The sequence below is a fragment of the Cuculus canorus genome, chromosome 1 (assembly GCF_017976375.1).
Source record: "Cuculus canorus isolate bCucCan1 chromosome 1, bCucCan1.pri, whole genome shotgun sequence".
Classification (NCBI taxonomy): domain Eukaryota; kingdom Metazoa; phylum Chordata; class Aves; order Cuculiformes; family Cuculidae; genus Cuculus; species Cuculus canorus.
In genome coordinates this window covers 156,672,544-156,692,810 of record NC_071401.1, presented here as the reverse complement: position 1 = coordinate 156,692,810, position 20,267 = coordinate 156,672,544, and the positions used below count along the sequence as shown (strand labels likewise).

General features: G+C 41.7%; 1 protein-coding gene across 8 annotated transcripts in view; it reads left to right on the top strand.

The window, feature by feature from the left end:
* The first annotated feature begins 280 nt into the window (after positions 1 to 280).
* The window catches only part of ATF7IP (activating transcription factor 7 interacting protein), a 102,941-nt gene continuing 82,954 nt past the window's right edge, over positions 281 to 20,267 (top strand). For 3 of the 8 annotated variants that reach the window (XM_054085632.1, XM_054085640.1, XM_054085599.1), the window contains exon 1: positions 19,178 to 19,531. The gene's annotated coding sequence lies outside the window, so the exon portion shown is untranslated. Of the gene's footprint in view, positions 440 to 687; positions 862 to 19,177; positions 19,532 to 20,267 lie in introns of those variants that run through there. The other 5 variants (XM_054085647.1, XM_054085610.1, XM_054085657.1 and 2 more) reach the window with 3 other exon arrangements.

The window sequence follows — 20,267 nt, the reverse complement described above, 5'->3', positions numbered from 1 at the left end:
CCACGCAGCCCCCGTGGCGGGAACTAGAGGGAGGCAGGCATGGATGGAGCCACCCTGCCCCGTCCCCACCGCGGCGCCCCCTGGCGGCCGCAGCGCCGCCCTCTGCCGCGGGGGCCCCGCCTCCAGGAGGGGGCGGAGCTACGCGTTCATGCAAATATGCTGGCGAGGGGCAGCCCCGCGATTGGCCGGCTGCGAGGCGGCCCCCACCGCCGGCCCCTGTGCCCGCGGAGGGGGCGTGGCCAGCCACGCGAGGGGAGGGGACACTGGGGCTTATTTGCATAACGGCCTGGCGCGCGCGCGGCGGAGGGGAGGCGCCGCCGTCGCTGCCCGGAGCGGGTTCCGATTATTTGAATCTACGGCGGCCGCACCGGGGAGGCGGGCGCGGAGGCGGGCGGCGAGGGCTCTGAAGCGGGAGTCGCCGCGGGACGCAGGGGCACAGGTAACCGCACCGCCCCTTTCGGGGCGCGAGCGGCCGGGCGGCAGCAGCAGCAGCAGCAGCAGCAGCAGCTCCTCCGCGCGGGGCAGGGCGGCTGGTGCGCATGCTCCGGGGCTGCAGCTTCTTTTTTGCACACGGCGCTGCCGCCGCGCGGGCTCTCCCCGGGGGAGGGGGGGAAGGGGGCGGTGCCGCCCCGCGCGCGCGCTGCATGGGAGCACGTGACCCGGCTCCAGTGCAGGAGGCGGCCGCGCATGCGCGGTGGCGTTTTGGGGAGCGAGAAGGGGTAGGGGGGCGCCTTCCTCCACCCCTCCACGTGCAGAAGGAGCCGGGGCGTGGGGACGTGCGGTGCTCGCTCCCGCGGGTGCAAAGGAGTGCGGGGACGCTTGTTCGGGTTCCACCTCGCGCAGCGGAGAGGTGAAGTGGAGGTGAGGCCGGTGTTTGGGTGGGATAGCGCGTGCCTGCCCGCCTCGCACCTCGAAGGTGGCGCCGCGCTCGCTCTCCGCCGGGGTGTCCTCGAGGGTATGGCGGGTGCTGGAATGGGTTGGGTTGGAAGGGACTGTAAAGATCATCCAGTTCTGGTCATGGGTGTTGAGTGTCGCGATGCATGAGCGGTGGGTGCAAAGAGGGTAAAGCCATCTTCCATGGTATGTAGCGCTCTGTAGCGCTACTGCACTTCAGATTAAGGTTTGTCAAGTGTGTGGACGCGCCAAGTTACTAGAAATCATAGGATCATAGAATGGTTTGGGTTAGAAGGGACCTTAACAATCTTCTAGTTCCAGCTCTCCCGCTGCCATGGGTGTTGAGTGTCGTGGTGCGTAGGCTATGGGCAGAAAAAGGAGAAAGCCATCCTTTGTGGTACCGTGCTCTGTAGCCACAGTGAACTTAAGGTTAAGGTTTCTCAAGCATGTGGGTGCGCTAATTTACTAGAAATCATAGAATCGTAGAATGACTTGCGTTGGAAGGGACCTTAAAGATCATCCTGTTCCAACTTCCCTGACATGGATGTTGAGTGTCGCGGTGAACGGGTGGCGAGTACAATGAGGAGAAAGCCATCCTTCGTAGTACTGCGTGCTGTAGCCATGGTGAACTTAAGGTTAAGGTTTCTCAAGCGTGTGGGCACGCTAATTTACTAGAAATCATAGAATGGTCTTGATTGGAAGGGACCTTAAAGATCACCTACTTCCAACCCCCCAGCCATGGGCAGGGTCACCTCCCACCAGACCAGGCTGCCCAAGGCCGCATCCAATCTGGCCTTGAACATCTCCAGGGATGGAGTATCCACAACTTCCTTGGGCAACCTGAAATGAAAGTGTTTCCAGCCCAGTTGTGCATTATTTATGTGATGTCATCAGTAAGAGAGGCCAGAGTGGTGACTCCAGGTTGTCATAGAGGCCCACGTCAAACAAAATGGCAAAAGTTAACAGTTTAAGTACTATATCTATGTAAAAGAGGCACACTTGAACTTCTAATTTTCCTTTAACTTAAGCATTTCTAATACCAAAACTGTATTTATGGCGAAGTGTTTAATGTTTTAATTTTGATGTGACATTGGGGACTGTTTAAGACATAGCATTGTCCACAAGTGGTTTTATTTTAACAGGTATATATCCTTTTTATTAAAAGGATATATTAGAGATAAGAATAATAATAGATAATTTATTATATGTTTCTTATTAGATCTGATCTCTGTTAGATATCCAGTGGAAATGCCTACATTAGACTATTTTGTTGCATAATAGTAACCTTAAAATAAACTTTGGTATTGTAATGTCAGTGTGGCCGTTAACACAGATCGGCTTGCTGGATGGAAAAATTGTATGGAATTGTTGATGGAAAAAATATTCTCTTAAAATAAAGGGCTGAACAGCTCAATTGTTCTAGGCAACAGTTTAGTGAGCTTAAAACTGCAGCCTTTATGCAGTCACAGAAAAAGTAACATTTATGCATCCAGACACTTTAACATGCTTATTGGTGGAAGTAAGAGTACGCTAATGAATAAGTTTTGTCAATATCCAGATTATACCAGTAAATATAGTAGTATTATGAAAAAGTTTTTTGGAATTTGCACCTGCAAGATCAGGTATCGTACAAGCATGTCTGTCTTTTGCAAGTTAAAATATGTTTTCAGCCGTTATTTGTTACACTATTATGATTTAGTTACAAATACTACAGTTATTAATATTTACTTTTAGGTTTTTAAAAATAAAGATGTGAAGAATGTGCTTATCTTCTGCTTAAATCTGAAATTAATACATATGAATTCTGTACACAAACAGCAGTTAAAAATGTAAGAAGCAAGTATGTTTTTCTGATTAGGCTTGTGTGGTCCTACAGGAAGGTATGAAAGAGAATGTTGCATTGAATATTAATAATTCTTTGGAGTGGAAAAAATGAAATGTAAAACCCACTGCTATTTGATATGTAATTGTGGGTAGGTAACTTTTCAGTTTTCAGATCTCTGAGATGGGGCTAATGGTAGTTGTCAGGCCCATCATAAAATAAATTCACTAATGATTGCATGAGGACTCTTGCAGTTCATGAATCATGGCAACTACACTCACTGTTGATTCTTCAAGTCTGGCAGTTCTCTTGTTAATTTGTATGCTTCAGGAGTATCAAATCAAGTTCCTACGTGCAAATAATCCAGAAAGAAATTGTGCTAATAATTTTGGATAACAGTACATTCTTTTAGTAAATGCCAAAAACCTAAAATACAGAAAAAATGTTTTGACGCTGTTTATAAATAACTGCTCATTGTTTGTTCTTTTTCAAAGAATCCCAAGAGGTTTTTGTGTTCTCATTGTTATGTTGTTAGCTTAGTAGACTTACTAGGTTGCTTGAAGTAAAAGGCTTTTTATCAGCTGCAACCTTGCTGACAAGTGCAGCAGTGCTGAACTGATGCTTCCTGTGATAATGTGGAACGGTGTTGTATTTTGATGTATGAATTAATTTGACAAGACTACCTTGAATGTTGTGTAGCCTTGAAGGTGATCATAGCAGGACTGGTGCATAGAAGCATGCAATAGTTGCATGCATCAATTGGAACGGTCATTATGAAGTATGTTTTCAATAAGATGTTAATGCCAATAGATACGCACACTTGCTATACTCTGCTGTGTTTGCTGACACCTCCTGCTTTAATTTGTATTATGCCCATTTCACATATTTAGAAGATCAACATCAACTGTAGCGTGTTGGTTTTCTTCCAAAGACTCCTTTAGTAATGCATCCATTTAGGGCATAAAAACAAGAAATGTGTTATAATACCCATGTATACTTTCATCCTGGCATTAGAGGTGATCTTGCTAGCCAAGAGACTGAAAAACCCGTGAAAAAAAGGTTCAAGTTTAAGTACTGTTGCAAACAGAAACAGTTTACATGTTAACAAAAAGAATTAAATCCTATTTTAGTAACTGATTCCTAATTAGTAACTAAATCAACATTTCATTGTGTTTGACTTTTTGGGAGAAGGCATTTTTTCTTTTACAAATGCAGAATATTTTCACAGTGAAAATTCATTGAATAAACCAGTTACTCTGTCGTCTTTCTGAAACAAGAAAAAAAAAAAGCAAACAAACTTCTTCCCATCTAGATGTTTTTAATAGTATAGCCATTAATTTGGCTTATATGGGTTTATTGTCAGAAGTAATATTCATGTCAAAAATCTCGAGGTTATTCTTGGAATGTAGATAGTAAGGCCAAAAGATACTTTACCAGTATGTTGCTCTTGCTTAAATAGTTTGAAAGTTGAATACATTTTTTCCATTTGCTTTCCGCCTGGTGTTCTGTATTGTCAGCTACTTTTATGTTTATGTTATGAATTTAACCTGAAATTACTGCAGTAACACAAATGTACTTCACGTTTCAGAAGGGATATTAGATGAGGAAAATAAATTGCAAGTTACAAAACTCATGTGTCATTTTGGGGGTTGTGGGTTCTTTTTCCCCTCACAGAATATTTTTATATCATATTTCTCTTAAATGCAGTGAAATCTCAGATGATTAATATTTTTCAGTTAAATCTGTGTCTAGACTCCTGTCTTCTCTTTAGTATGTAACATTACTTTGAGAGATTTACCTACATATACAAAACAACTGGGAACTCAGACTGGCCAACATAAATTATTCTTTCATGATGTCTATTTGTGTCTTGGTTTTGGCTGGGAGAGTGTTAATTTTCTCCATAGTATCTAGTATAGTGCTGTGTTTGGGATTTAGTAGGGAACAATATTAATAGCAAGAACTAAGAACATTGGTATGTTAAGAAATGGTTATAGTAAGTCATTGACTTTTCAGGTTCTCATACTCTGCTGGAGAGCAGATGCACAAGAAGCTGGAAAGGAACACAGCCAGGACAGCTTACACAAACTGACCATAGGGGTATTCCATACCATATGTTGTCATGCTCTGTACATAACTGGGAGAGGAGTTGGCTGGGGTGGGGGAGATTGCTGCTTGGGAACGGGCTGGACATCAGTTGGTTGATGGGTAGTGAGCAGTTGCACTTGTTTTGCATACCTTTATATCATTATTTTTTTTTTTTTCCTCTTCCTTTGCTGTTCCGTTAAACTGTTGTTACCTCAACCCACAAATTCTGCTTCACCCTTCACTCCTTTGATTCTCTCCCATCCTGCTCAGAGGAGAGAGTGAGCGAGCGGCTGTGTGGTGTTTGGCTGCCTTCTGGGTTAAACCACGACAACTTGTAATTCTGGTATTTCAGTTAGACATCCTGTGCTATGTGCTGTACTGTATGAAAAAACGCTTTCCTGTTGCCACCATACTCTAAGAAGCTGTTCAGCAAGCAGCAGTGACTTATGCAAATACATGATTCAGTCTAAGACAGGGTTGTTGTGTGGGGCAACAAAAAAATGGATATTTTTTGACAGCTCATTAAGAAGTAGAAAGTTAGTGTTCTCTAAAGTGGTCTCTGTAATAGCTGTTCTTATTAAGTTGGAAGTTACAGAACGTTTTGGTTGCTGAATAAAGTTTAGATGTGAATCGGGTAATACTTGATATTCAAAATTCTTGTCTTGCTTTGGATTTTAAAGCCTGATGACTGATCCCAAAGAAGGTAACTGTAAAGCCTTCAAATGTTGAGATTTTCAGTCAGGAGGATCGGGAACATAGATGTTGTTGGCCTTTGAGTTCTTGTTATCTTTTTAAAGCAAAATCTTGCATGGTGTTGTAGGATCTTAATTTTCTTTCGGCTAAGGAGATTTTGTGTATCATTTGTAGTGTGTTTAGGTGTCTTAGCATTTTTGTTTGTGTGGTGGTTTTTGTTTACTTTTTTCTTCCCTTTTTCTGTGGTCATAGTGGCCAGAAAATACCTAAGTTCATGTGTAGAATGTTTAAGTCTCTGGAAGCACCTGACTGTAGTGGGACCTGATATAGTGGGAGGTGTCCCTGCCCATGGCAGGGGGATTGAAACTAGATGATCTTTAAGGTCCCTCCCAACCCAAACTATTCTATGATTCTATGATTAAATTTCATTATTAGCCTACACACCAGACTGTAAAAGTGAGTGTGATCAATTTTAGAAATATAAAGTACAGATATTAATTATCCAGAAGCTGGATCTGCAGAAAGCATTAGGATTTGCTTGTTTGTTTTGAATGGTAAAGATTGAACTAAACCAATAAATAAATTCTCTCCAGCTGTTCAGTGAATTGAATTGTGATTGAGAAATGGGAGTCCATGTTGTTTGTTTTGGGGACTTTGTCTTTTAGTTTAGTCATATATTCTGGTTCTACTTCTTATCTCTGTTCTGTCTTGACTGTTTGTGTGCATACAAATATACAAGCAAAAAAAAGTCCCAAAGTTGAGAGTAGAATTTCAGCTGCATTTGAGTTTTACGTGGCTGTGTGTTTTATGTTTTCATTTCAGGTTGTTAGACAGTGTTGGACAAGAACCAGAATGCTTTTAGTGAAAAAAAAGTGCCTCCAGAAAACTTTTGCAATGCACGAAAAATATTATTACATGGCACTTGGGTATTTCACTTACAAGATAAACATGTTTAACAAATACAAATTTTTTTTTTTTGCTTAAGGAGAAAATTGCATTTGACAAAAATGCTTAATTGTGCCACAGCCCTACAAGTTTTAACAGAACTATCTGCTTAGTTGTAGTATAGTAGTCCAGTTTTATGTGATCGTTGTTTGTCAATTGTTCTGTCCTTAGTAATTCTTGAAAAACTTGTTGGTTTTCAGTAAATTTGACATAGTAGTAAGTATCAAAGATAATTAATTTCTACAAATTTTAGGAGAACAAGTGACTGGGCTACCATTGTCCCCAATAAGGGAACTACGCAGTTACACGTTGTTTTGGAGGGATAATTTGCTGTCAGCCAAGAGCTAGGTAATGTCTGTCAAAGCAGTATGGAGGCTGTCACATTGGCATGCAGCTTCGGACTAGATGTGTGCGTGCACTCGCTTGCCCTGTGTGGTAACACACTACTGATAACCTAAGGTTACTCTAATAAAAGATTACAAGAGAATATTTATGAATCTGCAGGAAACGTGGTTTCGTTAGTTCCACCGTTTGATTTGTTGACTACCATTAACATATACTTTTAAAATTACCGGTTTATTTAACAACTCTACTCCACCCCCGATCCTTCCCCCCACTTTTTTTAGTATTGATTCCTTGATGGTGTAGCTGAAGGCATAATGCTAACTGTAGTAGTAAATAAATGCCTGATCCTCAATTGCTTATCAGCTTCCATCATATGACTGTGGAGGGATTCAGAACACTACGTATATGATGTATAATATATAAACGTCCTTTGTGTTCCTTTAGCATTTATGACTTTAAAAAAAGAAAAAAAACTATGCCTTTTTAAGATATTTTTATTTTGTGCTTTGCATGTTACAAGTGATTAAATGCTGTACTCATGAGTTACCAGCTCTTATTTCTTCCAGGCACAAACTCAAAAATCTGAGATTTAGTAAATTAGATGGCTGTGTGCAAAGTACTTTTTGGAATAATTTATTTTCTAAGATATTTAGGTAAACTAGTAGAGCTTGTTTGCCATGTATAACTTGGGTATTTATAGTAGAGTAAAAATGTTTCTCTCTTGTAGATCCAATTTCTGAAAATGCTTCAAAGTAAATTCATGTACTCAAAGCACAGATTTTTAGAAATGCATGACTGCGGATATGCCGTCTAGCTGTTAAATAACCTGTGTATTTGCTCCATCGTTTTGTGCCATCCTAAGCATTATCCTCCATTTCACAGTAGCATAAAAAAAAAAAAAAGACACAAAACGAAGTTCCTTCTACCTGTGTCTCTAACTTAATGCGGTTTCCAGAAGGTCATTTTAGTAGGATCATGGAATGGTTTGGATTGGAAGGCACTTTAAAGATCATCCAGTTCAAACCCCTCTGCCATGGGCAGGGACACCTTCTCCTCGATCAGGTTGCTCAAAGCCTCATCCAGGCTGGCCTTGATAGGATGGGGTTTCCACGACTTCTCTGAGCAACCTGTTTCAGTGCCTCACCACCCTCACAGGAAAAAAATTCTTGCCAATATCTAATGTAAATCTACACTCTCTTCAACTTAAAACCATTACCCCTTGTCCCATCGCTGCACTCCCTGGTAAAGAGCTCCTCCCCATCTTTCCTGTAGCCTCCTTTAAGTACTGAAAAGCTGCTATAAGATCTTCCCACAACCTTCTCTTCTCCAGGCTAAACAAGCACAGTGCTCTCAGCCTGTCCTCATATAAGAGGTGCTCCAGCCTTCTGATCATTTTCCTGGCCCTGCTGGACTTGTTTGAACAGATCCATGCCCTTCCTGTGCTGAGGACTCCAGAATTGAACACAGCACTCCGGGCGAGGTCTCAGGAAGGCAGAGTAGAAGGGGCAGAATCACCTCCCTTGACCTGCTGGTCACACTTATTTTGATGCAGCCCAGGATACAGTTGGCTTTCTGGCTACAAGCACGCATTGCCAGCTCATGTTGAGCTTCTCATTCACCAACACCCCCAAGTCCTTCTCTTCAGGGCTACCCAGAGAAGTTGTGGAAGCCTCATCCCTGGAGGGTGTTCAGGGCCAGGTTGGATGGGACCTTGGGCAGCCTGATCTCTTTTCTACCCAGCCTTGGTATTGCCCTAACCGAGGTGCAGGACCTTGCATTTGACTTTTTTGAACTTCATAGGGTTCTCACAGGCCCACCTCTCAAGCCTTTCATGGTCCCTCTGAATGGCATCGCTTCTTACCATTCAGCTGGATTTTTTGCAACTGGTTACTTCTATTAACATATTGGTCAGTTACTTCTGCATGTTCAGGAAGTTTTCTGACAAGGTAAGATGATTAACTGCAGCACCTGGAGCGTGACGTGGTTCTGTTTTCCCCGACTCAGTGACAGTGTTCTCCGAAATTCTTTTGCCAAGTAGTTATGCACATTCAAACCTATTTAAGTAATTAAGCTTCCATATATTGAGCTTCAAGACTGAATGCAGTGTTGTACAAGTGCTGTGGATTAGAACCTCCCTAGGCTTCTGTTGAACTTCTGAGGCTAGAGGTCAGAATTCGCCTTTTGATGTAGGAGTTCTGTAGGTGCAATAAGCATAGAATTCTTTTATTTAAAACATTGCTACTCTGGGAATCAGAGGGTATATATATTCGTCATATAAAAATACCATGTCTTAATTTTGTAATGTTATAAATTACTGTAGATCCCTGCAAATGGAAGGTGTTCAATGTATGAAGTTCAGAGTAAGCAACATGGGGCTATAACTGACTCATAAAAAACATTTATTTTGAATTTGTTGTAAACTTTTGATTTAGTAGTAGATCTTGGTGAAGAAAAGCTTCAGTGCAGTGGGTGATCTTAAATTAATTGTAACAAAGTTGTTCTCCCACCTTTGTTTTTGAAATACTTGTCTTTTGGGCATTTGAACTTCAAGCATCTTTTAATTTATTCCTCTGAATCTTTACAGTTTTATGAAAGATGATAACAGCCAATGTAGCTGTTTTCATGTATGTGGTGTGTGCTTTTTCTTGTGTTGCAAATTCTGCTTTTCTTTTTGCCCTTGTATTAACCAGTGTTTGGTCTATTTCAATAATTTTCAGTTTGAAATACTAACCATGGTGCTGATAAGCGCATCAGGCAACTACTGCTGGCATGATTAATCAGTCCTGAAATAACCAACTATAGCTGGCAGCAGACATGCAGTTACACAAGTTTAGACATTTTCATAGAAGAATTAGATAGGAAGGGCATGTTCTCCCACTTTTGAGACTGGCATACCACGCTGGGTTAATTTTGCTTCACAAAGACTATTTTTTCTAGAAGGTTAAGAATAATTCCACATTAATTTCGTTCAGGATTGCCCCATATGCACTTGCCATTATCTTGTTTTAAAATAACGATGTTTGGATTTTGTAGAAGAGGTGTACGTAATGAAGTGAGGCAGATAGAGAGAGGCTCCCAACACAACTGATCCACTGGATAACAGTGGGTGATGAGCACTACTGAACAGATATTAAAGAGGAACCTTTATTACCGTAAGTTCTGTTTGCCTTAAAATAGTGTATATGTTTGATAAACCCTCTGCACATCTACCCCTCCCCCTAGGTACCTAAACCAGTTCTTTAGGAACAAACTACTTAGTGTCACAACAAAATTTTAGCAGAATTGCTGAAGGGATTCTAGAAATGTCTCTTCTTTGAAAAAACTTGTACAACATACTGCATTATTTATAAAGAATTGAGATACTGGAGTTCTGTGGGCACTGAAGTTCTGGAGTGTTCTTGGGGTTTTTGCTAGCTTCTTTATTTGTGGACTTCCTTCCCTCCTCCCCCGGTAAAACTGTTTTACTGGGTAACTAATATTACACAATGTTTCAAAATAGGCGGCGCTGTAAAGAGATGTAGATGGGTTTCTTACACTTTTTTTTTTTAAAGACGGAAATGAGGCTGCTCTTAGAAGTATTCGCTAATGTTTATCAGTTCTGTGTGATCTGGCTCTGCATCTGTCTGTTAATATGTGACCTGGATTCCGAACTGCCTGGAGCTGGGAGAGATTTGGAGTATGTGATACAAATCCCACATCCCAGGGCTCTCGGAGCTGCTTCTCCGTGCTGTTTGGTTTATTTTAGTTTTCTCTCTACCAGCGATGCTCGGAGCAGCTGCAGTGTTGCAGCCATGCATTAACCACCTCCTGCCTGTCAAACATTTCCTCTGCCTCCTATCCCCCTCCCCCCCCCCCCCGTGCAGTTTTGTTGCAGTGCGGCAAAGGGGGAGGTGCTTTCCTGTACAAATGCCCCACCCACTGGTGGGTGGCTGCTCTTGTGTGTGCACTGCAGCCATCTTAATGGCATTCTCAGTGCAGCTCAGGCAGCGCAGTTTCAAAATGGCTGCCAGAGGGCTGCTGGCTGCAGCAGGGAGCGTGGCTGCATGCAGATGGGCAGGGCTGCTAGCGTCACATGCACCAGTGCAGCTTTGCTTGGCAAAACTGACTCACCCTGAGCTGTATCAAATAGCCTAAAATATATATATATTTTTTTTTTTTTGTCAGTTGGAGGGTGCATTTTGTTTAGTGTCTTTTGCTTTCCCTCCCCTCTCGCTGCATTAATTCATACTCTGTCCTTTCTCAGTTTCGGGGCAGATTGGGTGGGACATGAGAGGTCAAAGATCTTACCCATATGTCTTGCTAATTAAATTGTTTCATTTTGGCTTACTTCCTTACCAGGCCAGAAGAGCTCTTGCTTCACGCTGCTCTTTTGCAAAAGTTTGCCTCATACTTAAACTGAAATATAAAATAACCAAAATGAAAATTCATTAAATTTTTGTAACCACATGCTTAGATTTGCATTTGATTATCGTATTTTCAACATATAACTTTTTCCAAGGGTAGGCAAGAACTACAAAACCTGCATAAATACATTAGACTAGTAATAAGTGCTATGAAAATGTAATGAATAAATAATAAGATTAAATTTAATGAATAAATAAATGTTAACTATTTTGCAGTTAGCAGTTATTTGCTACTCAAGAATAACACTACTACAAACTGCAGAACTGCTGTAAATTCTGCAGAACTACTAACCTTGAAAGTTTCAAGGTAAATTATTCTTCTGTTTACTTTGTGTAACATAATTGAAAAATGTTTCAAAGTGCTGTTGGTTTCACATGGACTAGTTTTTTCCCCTGCGTGTTACTGGTTGATAGCCTAGCTATCCATCATCCTCAGCACTCATTAAAGGGCAGTTGATAGGTGTCAGTCTCCAGGGACATGAAAGCAGGAGAAAAGCAGCACTCGGCTTTTTTCAGTTGGGCAGAGAGAGAATGGAAAATGAGGAGGAGAAAGAAGACATTTCTCCTCTGGATTCACTCATTTACTTATTTTATATCTGCGGCAAATACCTAGTTAGGGCCTTTAAGGCATCTTAAGCTGGATATGAGTTAATTTACAGTAATTAAATGGAGAGTTACTTGAAGTTGTCCAGGAAGCCATCCGGAGCAGCAGATAAGCTTAATAGTTAACATACCAGGATGTAGCTCGTGTATTTTCCTGCTGAAGTTGTATTTAGTGCTAAGGATATGCGAGTCAGTACTAAATGCCTAAAAGTTTAGTCCTTCCTTTATTTTTTTGCACATTAATTTGGTGCTTTTAGCGTACTCTGTAACAAAACACTTGATGATTAAATTAGTTTTTAAATACTTATTTCTGTAAATGATCTTTTATAGTTAACAACAATACTCTGTTTATAAAGAAACAAAGTACTCTGGGCAGACAGTGCACATCCGTTTCTTGGGAGATGTGGTTTCTCCATGTTAACTGTTTGCATTTGGAATGAAGAAATAATTGAAAAAGATATGTAAAATACAGGATTTTAAGCCTAGGTTGATTGCTGACTTAAGCTAACTGTAAATTTGCGAGTATTTTGGCATAGGATCTTCCTGCTTTAGGATAAAAGATAAGCGAGAGGAATAGCGCGAATGTGTGGTCATGGGTGATAATAGAACTACCTACCAGCATTTCATCAGTTGTTTTATTGCTAGTGGATTTATTTGGTTTATAGTGGCTTTTCTTGATTGAATTGGATTGGATAAGATTGTTATGATCCTGAGAACATTTGCGCATTTCTGTTGTTGAGTTTTGAGACATTTTAATTCTACTGAAATGTATTTATCTTGATAAAACGGTGAAGTTTTGCCATACATTTGCCTCATCTAATGAATGCAGATTAATAATGCAGTTAGATTTCCTTCTTCCCATCCCCCAAACAATAATCTTCCTGGTTTTCTGCAAGATACTCTGAGTCAAGTCAACTTGGTCCTGGTTTTATAAAGGATTCCTGAGGTTTGTGTGGTTTTTATTCAGTTATTGTTGTTGATTAAATCCAGATGTTAATAACTCGCATCGTTCAAAGCAAGCAGGAACAATTCATTCTTTACAATAAGATCACCAAAATCTTACTGCGTAATCATTGAAGAAGATCAAATATTATGTCTAAAACGTACTTTACCATGCACATCCTATGATGGTTTTGTTGTTGGTTCGGGGTTTTTGATTTTTTAAAGGCACATATGAAAATGTTTCATAAACCAATAGGCATATAGAAATTGCCAACTGCTATTGGTTCTCTTGGTTTGGGGTTGTTAACCCCCTCTTTAATGGGAACGTGAAAAGGAAAATCACTATATTTTTTGTTATTCACTGCAAGGAGTGATTCTTCACATGTATTACACTGGAGTAAAATACTGTACATTCACACCATGTCTTTTATGTAGTCCTTTTTTTTTGTTGCTCATGTTTTTTCCCGTAAACTGCTTAAGCTTACTCCCATTTTACAGAAAAGATGCGGAGAGATTGCCAAAGTTCAGAGGAAAGCTCTTGCCTTCATGTCTTCCTTCCCTTTGCTTATGGTTTACTTTGCTCTTTTACAGGCTGTTGTGAAAACCGTGGAAGCACGGTACAAAATGACTGGCTCACCTGGGAGCTGTATTATTTTCTTGTAGTGAGCTGGAGTGTGTGGCGTGGTTTGGGTGTTCTTTGGATAGGGTTTTTTTGTTGTTTTCTTTGTTTCCTGAGATGGGTGTTGGAATGCATGAAGTGTGGTAGGTTTTGAAAGCTATGTTGCACATACTATATGTAACACAATATATGTTGCTATATCTAACACAACCCTGTTGCCCAGAGTGCAAGTATACTGTAATAATGCTTGCTGTACAGTAGTATCCTGGTAGCTGACGGCGTGATCTATTCCCTGTTCTCTCCCATGGCATTAAGAGTTTGGTAGTCAAAAAGAAAACTAAAAACACAGATTTACTTGCATGGGAACAAGGCAATTCAGTGGGTGCTAAGAAAAAATAAAATATACTTTTACTAAATATATCAATTAGATGTTCATGACCTGAATTATTAATATTTGCGTATAATAAATTAACGACGTCAACTGAATTGATTGCTATACATTTTTAATGTACAGTGCATTGTCAGACTCTGATCAGTGTTCTTGTGTCTGCATTTTCTCCACTGCTGAGACCTGCTGCATGCTAGAACAATTAGTTTTGTACTCCTGATAGGTAAACATGAAGGATAGGCTTTCAGAAGTAAATAAATTGCTAACAGGGTAGCAGTCTCAAATACTTGTGACTTTGGAAGAGATATACTCAACAATACTTTACCCTGAAGGAATGCTTAAGATTCACAATTTTTAAATTCATTTTTTCGCAAATGGTGTATTTGATTATAAGAAAATTATTCTACTTTATTTTCATTTGTGCTCCAAAATTATTTGCATAGCTTTTCATTACCAAATCGTACTTTTCAGAACAAATCTAACACAGCTTGATTATTTTATATGTTCCTTGAATTGTCTCAATTTGCACAGCTGCATCTTCTATTTCGGTTGCTATTTGGGGAGCAAACAATTTCAGGCAGGATTTGGGACAAACTGGAATGGACTGCTGAATTAACAGTACTATTTAATGCGTGCGAATCTTTTGCAAACAGCTAACTTGCTTAGTTTCTTAGGTACTAGAAATAAATAGTTAACAAGCACTTACAACTGGTTTGAATTTTAAATACTTGTTTAATAATAGTCATAATGTGATTACATTGGACCTTTATTTTAAGCTGTAAGCTTTACTATATTTTTTCTAGAATGTAGTGTCAAAAGAATTATGAGTAAGGTAAATGTTACTTTTTTTCTGCATTATCTTGATGTGCAGGTCAAGATCTGTCAGATTTTCAGTATTCAGTAAATAACAACTTTTCATGTAAATTTCAGCAAAATGTTTTTTTCTGAAGTTGACAGAGTCAAAATTACTATCTCCATTTTCTAAAAGAAAGGAGGTGCAATGTTAGCTTCAGTTACTGCCTAGAAGTTACCCATTTTAGATACCTGCTCACCTCTTTTCTGCAATAGAAAGGCAGATACAACTAAGTGTCATCCCCATTCCCCCCTTCCCTGCTCTGCCTGCTCCTTTTGTTGACAGAGGCTTTTGCTGTAAAATATCTTGAAACGAACCACCCTGGCTAAGATACTGGGTTGACAGACAGTTGTCTACTTCAGAAATTAGTATAATTTTCTGTGCCTTTCAAGGACCAACATGAGGAAAAACCTGGGTGCTACCAAACTTCTAGCTGACTACTGTGTGGATGATGTGTTCTGTTTCATGCTTTGGGAAGAGAAGCTCGGGGGGAGTGAGGGGAGTGAACTGGATACACGTTGCCTACAGAAGGTCTAGGGCTTTCCATTTTCTTTTGTTCTGTAGTGGGCAGTGTTTTTTCTTCTTTTTCAGATCAAACTACTAGTGAGAGATTTCATTATGCTTTGGGTTTCTTTTTCTTTCAAAGCTTGTCCATGAAATGCTTTCATATCTGAAGTTGTGTCTGAATTAGGCAAATCATTCTGTACCTTTCTAACCTGAGTCAACTGACATTTAAAACTTGAGGATTTTGTCTTTGACATGTACCAACAGAAGCCATACAGCAAATTGTAATTATTACTCATACAACTGGGCTTATAACTTTTGGCTGTAACATCTGCTCTCTTCAGTGATTTCCAATGGAATATTGGAAGTTTATTTTTATTCCAATGGAATTTTTTTTTCCAATGGAAGACTAGGAAACCAGGGTGCTTGTTGGAGAGTCAACTTGCAACAGTTTCAAGTGGAGGTGGAGAGGCAGTGTCATAAAGGTTTCCTGCTCCATGCTGAATGTGGGAAAGGCAGGCGTTGTGGCTTTTTCCGTACTGGCCATCACTGGGTGTGGATACTGGAGTGTGGGATTGCTTGGTCTGCCGGGTTAGACTCTGGAATTAAGAAAAGAAAGAAGGAAAAAGAGAAAAGAAAGAAGAAAAAAAAAAAAGCCCAAACACACAAAACCGGAAAACCAGACAAACAAAAATAATGATGATCGGAAATAAGCCCAAAATAACGATGATCTCAACTAAACAACCAAAACTACCCGCTGACCCCCCCGAAACCGGAACGGGAGCCACCCCCATCCCGCGTGGGAGCTGCAGGGGGCGCCGCCGCGGCCGCCCTGGGCTGAGCCCCTCCCCCCCCGCGGCCCCGCCGGCTTCTGCTGAAGCGATCGCTCCTCCCCGAAACCGCCCGAGGGTGGGGCGGCGCGGGTGCCTCCCCCGAAGGTTCTGGAAGCGGGGTGGTGCCTCCCGGGCGGCGAGCCGAGCGCGAGCCCGCGGGGCTGCCGGCAAGCCCTGGGCTGGACTCGGAGCGGAGCCTGGAATCGAAAAGCCGCACGGAAAGGCTCTTTGCAGCAGCCTGTGGAGAATGGTGCCGTGACGCCGCAGTGCGGGGGGGGGGGGGGCGGCTGGGTGGAGGGGGTGTTTGGTTTGCCTTTCTCAAAGCAGCATTGGTGCGCGTTGTTTTTAGATTCCCAGGATGAATCATCGCATCTGGTGATTCATTCTGCAAATGACAAGGGGAAAGATGTATTCTGCACAGCACTTAAATGCACTGACATGCACAGATCTGTCTCTGAAACTGAAACGAATTGAAAGATCCATGTGATGTAGAAGAAGAGGAATTCCAGACTACTCGTGTTAATGTCGGACATCTTAATGTGACCTTAATTCTGGAAAAATAAATATTTTTCCTTTGCTTTAGGTTTTTGTGTGCAGCAGCTGAGGATGAATTGTAGCAACCAATGAAGAGTTATTTGCGTTATTAAATACTTCCACATCCAAAAATGGTATTTTTTTGACATTACAGATGAGCAAATTGTGTTACAGTCAAATAACCTACAACCAGCCATGCAGCAAATTATGCTGACAGTGGAAAAGGGGATATAAAAGTAATTTAACTATATAGCCTTGATAGTGTTGGCACTCGAAAGAGGAACAGTGTAGGGAACTAGAAGAGGCCTGGTGCTAAAAGCTGGTGCTCCTGGTCCTGGGGCACTCTGCCTTTGCCCTTGCCCTGCTGAAATCCACAAGCACCACTGTCTCTTATCACTTTCCTTTTCCACTAAATGGTGCCAGGCTGCAGCTACTGAAGTGCTGCTGGATATGTGGCTAGCCAGAATATGGTGTGTTTAACTTATTTTGTTTGTAGTCTCACAGATTTATGTTTATAGTTGGTATAATAAATAGTATGTTTATTTGCATGGAGCTGTTTCACGCTTCAAGAGTTTCTTATAAAGCAGCAAATAAGGGGAGAAAGGTATGGGCCAATGATTCCTCTTATAAGTACGCACAATTAATAGTAATTCCAGAGAGTGGTGGTCAATGGAGTTAACTCCAGCTGGAGGCCAGTCACAAGTGGAGTTCCTCAGGGCTCAGTACTGGGTCCAGCTCTGTTCAATGTCTTTATCAATGACCTGGATGAAGGCATTGAGTGCACCCTCAGCAAGTTTGCAGATGACACTAAGCTGGGAGGAAGTGTCGACCTGCTGGAGGGTAGGGAGGCTCTGCAAAGGGATCTGAACAGGCTGGACTGCTGGGCCGAGACCAATGGGATGAGGTTTAACAAGACCAAATGCCGGGTCCTGCACTTGGGGCACAACAACCCTATGCAGCGCTACAGACTGGGGGAAGAATGGCTGGAGAGCTGCACAGAAGAGAAGGACCTGGGGGTGCTGGTTGACAGCCGACTGAACATGAGCCAGCAGTGTGCCCAGGTGGCCAAGAAGGCCAATGGCATCTTGGCTTGTATCAGAAATGGGGTCACCAGCAGGTCCAGGGAGGTTATTCTCCCTCTGTACTCGGCACTGGTGAGACCGCACCTCGAATACTGTGTTCAGTTCTGGGCCCCTCACCACAAGAAGGATGTTGAGGCTCTGGAGCATGTCCAGAGAAGAGCAACAAAGCTGGTGAGGGGGCTGGAGAACAAGTCTTATGAGGAGCGGCTGAGAGAGCTGGGGTTGTTTAGCCTTGAGAAGAGGAGGCTGAGGGGAGACCTTATTACTCTCTACAACTACCTGAAAGGAGGTTGTGGAGAGGAGGGAGCTGGCCTCTTCTCCCAAGTGACAGGGGACAGGACTAGAGGGAATGGCCTGAAGCTCCGTCAGGGGAGGTTCAGGTTGGATATCAGAAAAAAATTCTTCACAGTAAGAGTCATTGGGTACTGGAACAGGCTGCCCAGGGAGGTGGTCGAGTCGCCTTCCCTGGAGGTGTTTAAGGAACGGGTGGATGAAGTACTTAGGGACATGGTTTAGGGAGTGTTAGGAACGGTTGGACTCGATGATCCAATGGGTCCTTTCCAACCTTGTGTGATTCTGTGATTCTGTGATTCTGTAAGCAAAACCTGGCTGCTTTTTCCCCCCAAAACACTACAGTGACTTTTAGAATAAACATTTGTAAAATGTAATTTATTTATTAATGTAATTGAACTTTGAGTGGAAGGAAAAAGGGAAAAATAAGTAATCGTTTGAAGTCAGAGGCTGAAATCCAAGCTTCTGTCTCTACCTATCACTGTACCTCTTAGGTACTAGACAAGATAAAGTGCACAGCTCTGGTTGGGGAATTCTTTTTCTTCATCTGCCTAATGAAAAATTAAATGTGTAAACCAGCAGATTAAATGGCTAGACATTGCCTGTCAGAATTAGATTAAAAACGGTTCTCTCCTACTTGGAGCTAATTTTTAATTGTTATTGGTACGGGTAGGCTGCAAAATACTGGAAATATCAGTTTAAGAAAAGCTAGTTATTGAGCATCCCATTATTTTGATGTTATTTCAGTTCCTACAGAGCGCTCACCAGCATTGCTGTGAACGGTGCAGAGTCCTCCTAGGAACAGGCTTCAAGGTGGAATATTTTTTGCAGAGGCTATTGTCAGTTTTCCTTTACATAAACAGTAGGAACAGCACTTGACTTTTGACGTGGATCTGGAGTATTAGTAAGCAAATAACTAGAGAATGTATTCTAGAAGCTGCGGTGGCCTGGTGGGGGTGGGGAGGCTCTGCTCCAGTATCCTGCTGCAGTTTGGTCTGGAAAAGAGGCCGCCTTTATGTAAACGTTTCCTGGCTCCAGCTGCCCTCATTGCAGTCTGGCTCCGCATCGGCAGCAGCTAACACGTGTCCTGGACTTCTGCGCAGGGATTGCAGGAGCACGCAGGTTTCTGGACCAAAAGAACCACACTGACTGAAGTGAAAAGATGCACAAAGGAAGGAACCTCGGTGTAATTAGATTGCTGTTAAGTGAAAACGCAGGGGAAATGTCAGTTTCCCTTTTTTTGAGCCTGCTGCCTTGCACTGCGCCCTAACAAGTTTATGCTTGTTGGCACTGCTCTGTGGTATGTGGGAGGTACTTCACTGCACATAGTTGCTGCAGTGCTCATAGTTGGCAGCACGGGAGGCGGTACGGAGAGCCCGGCCGCAGGCAGCTGCAGTTGCAGCGTGAGGCTGTGGCATGCTCAGAGCTGCAGGGGCACCCCTGACACCTTCTGCCACTTGTGTTCCAGCAGGCTTTAACAAGCAGACCTAGGCTACTGCCTGAGAGATACAATGCTCAGGCTGGCTAAAAAAATAGTACTCAATGCTGCTATGTAAACAGAACAAGATCTTAGTATCAAGATGGCCGACTTGGAAGTCTAATTGTAGCTCGACATATATATGCAAATGAGCTACGTGTCAGTGGCTTATTCAGAGGAGGAGACACATTTTGCACGTGCTACCTTCTCGCCAGGTAAGAGAAGAAACTCATTTTCTGCATTATTGTTTTAGAGGCCTTTGAACAGAGTTTATTTCCCCTCCCCCACTTTGGCATAGTGCCAGGAATTAAATTTAAGTGTATTTAAGATGTTTTCTGAGAAGCCCAGGAGTCATTTGTTCTTGCTGTAATTATTTTGGGATTGCCATTGTTACAGGGAACGTCAACTAGCATTTACTGTAAAATGTTTACTGAAGTAAAACTGAAGACTTTAAAAAATATTAGAAATTTGAGTGCGCAGGTTTTGCTCCTAATGTTACTGATCTTGTTTGGTTCCACTCTCTGCTGTTTTCCTGCTGTATTATTTTTATCTTTATAGTGACACCAGTTGATGCATATGGAGGCTTAGCAGTACTATAAGATTACCCCTGAAAAGGGTGCAGAATTAAGAAGAATGAATCCACCAGTGGTGGGTTTTTTTGCTACATGGTACTAAGAAGAAACTTCATTATCCTGGTTGTAGTCTGAATTTTTTTAGAGATGGCAAAGCTATTAAAAGTACTGGACACTGAAATGTTGTCCATGTATATTTTATCATAAATGCACATTTGCAAGTGCATTTATGTAAATCTTAATTTGCATAATAATAATGAACAGGGAACCATCAGAATATGGTATTTATCTAGTCCCATCTCACCATAGAAGACAATAAACTTGCCTTAGAGCAGCAAATTTTAACAAAATTACACTACTACTAATTACATTACATACT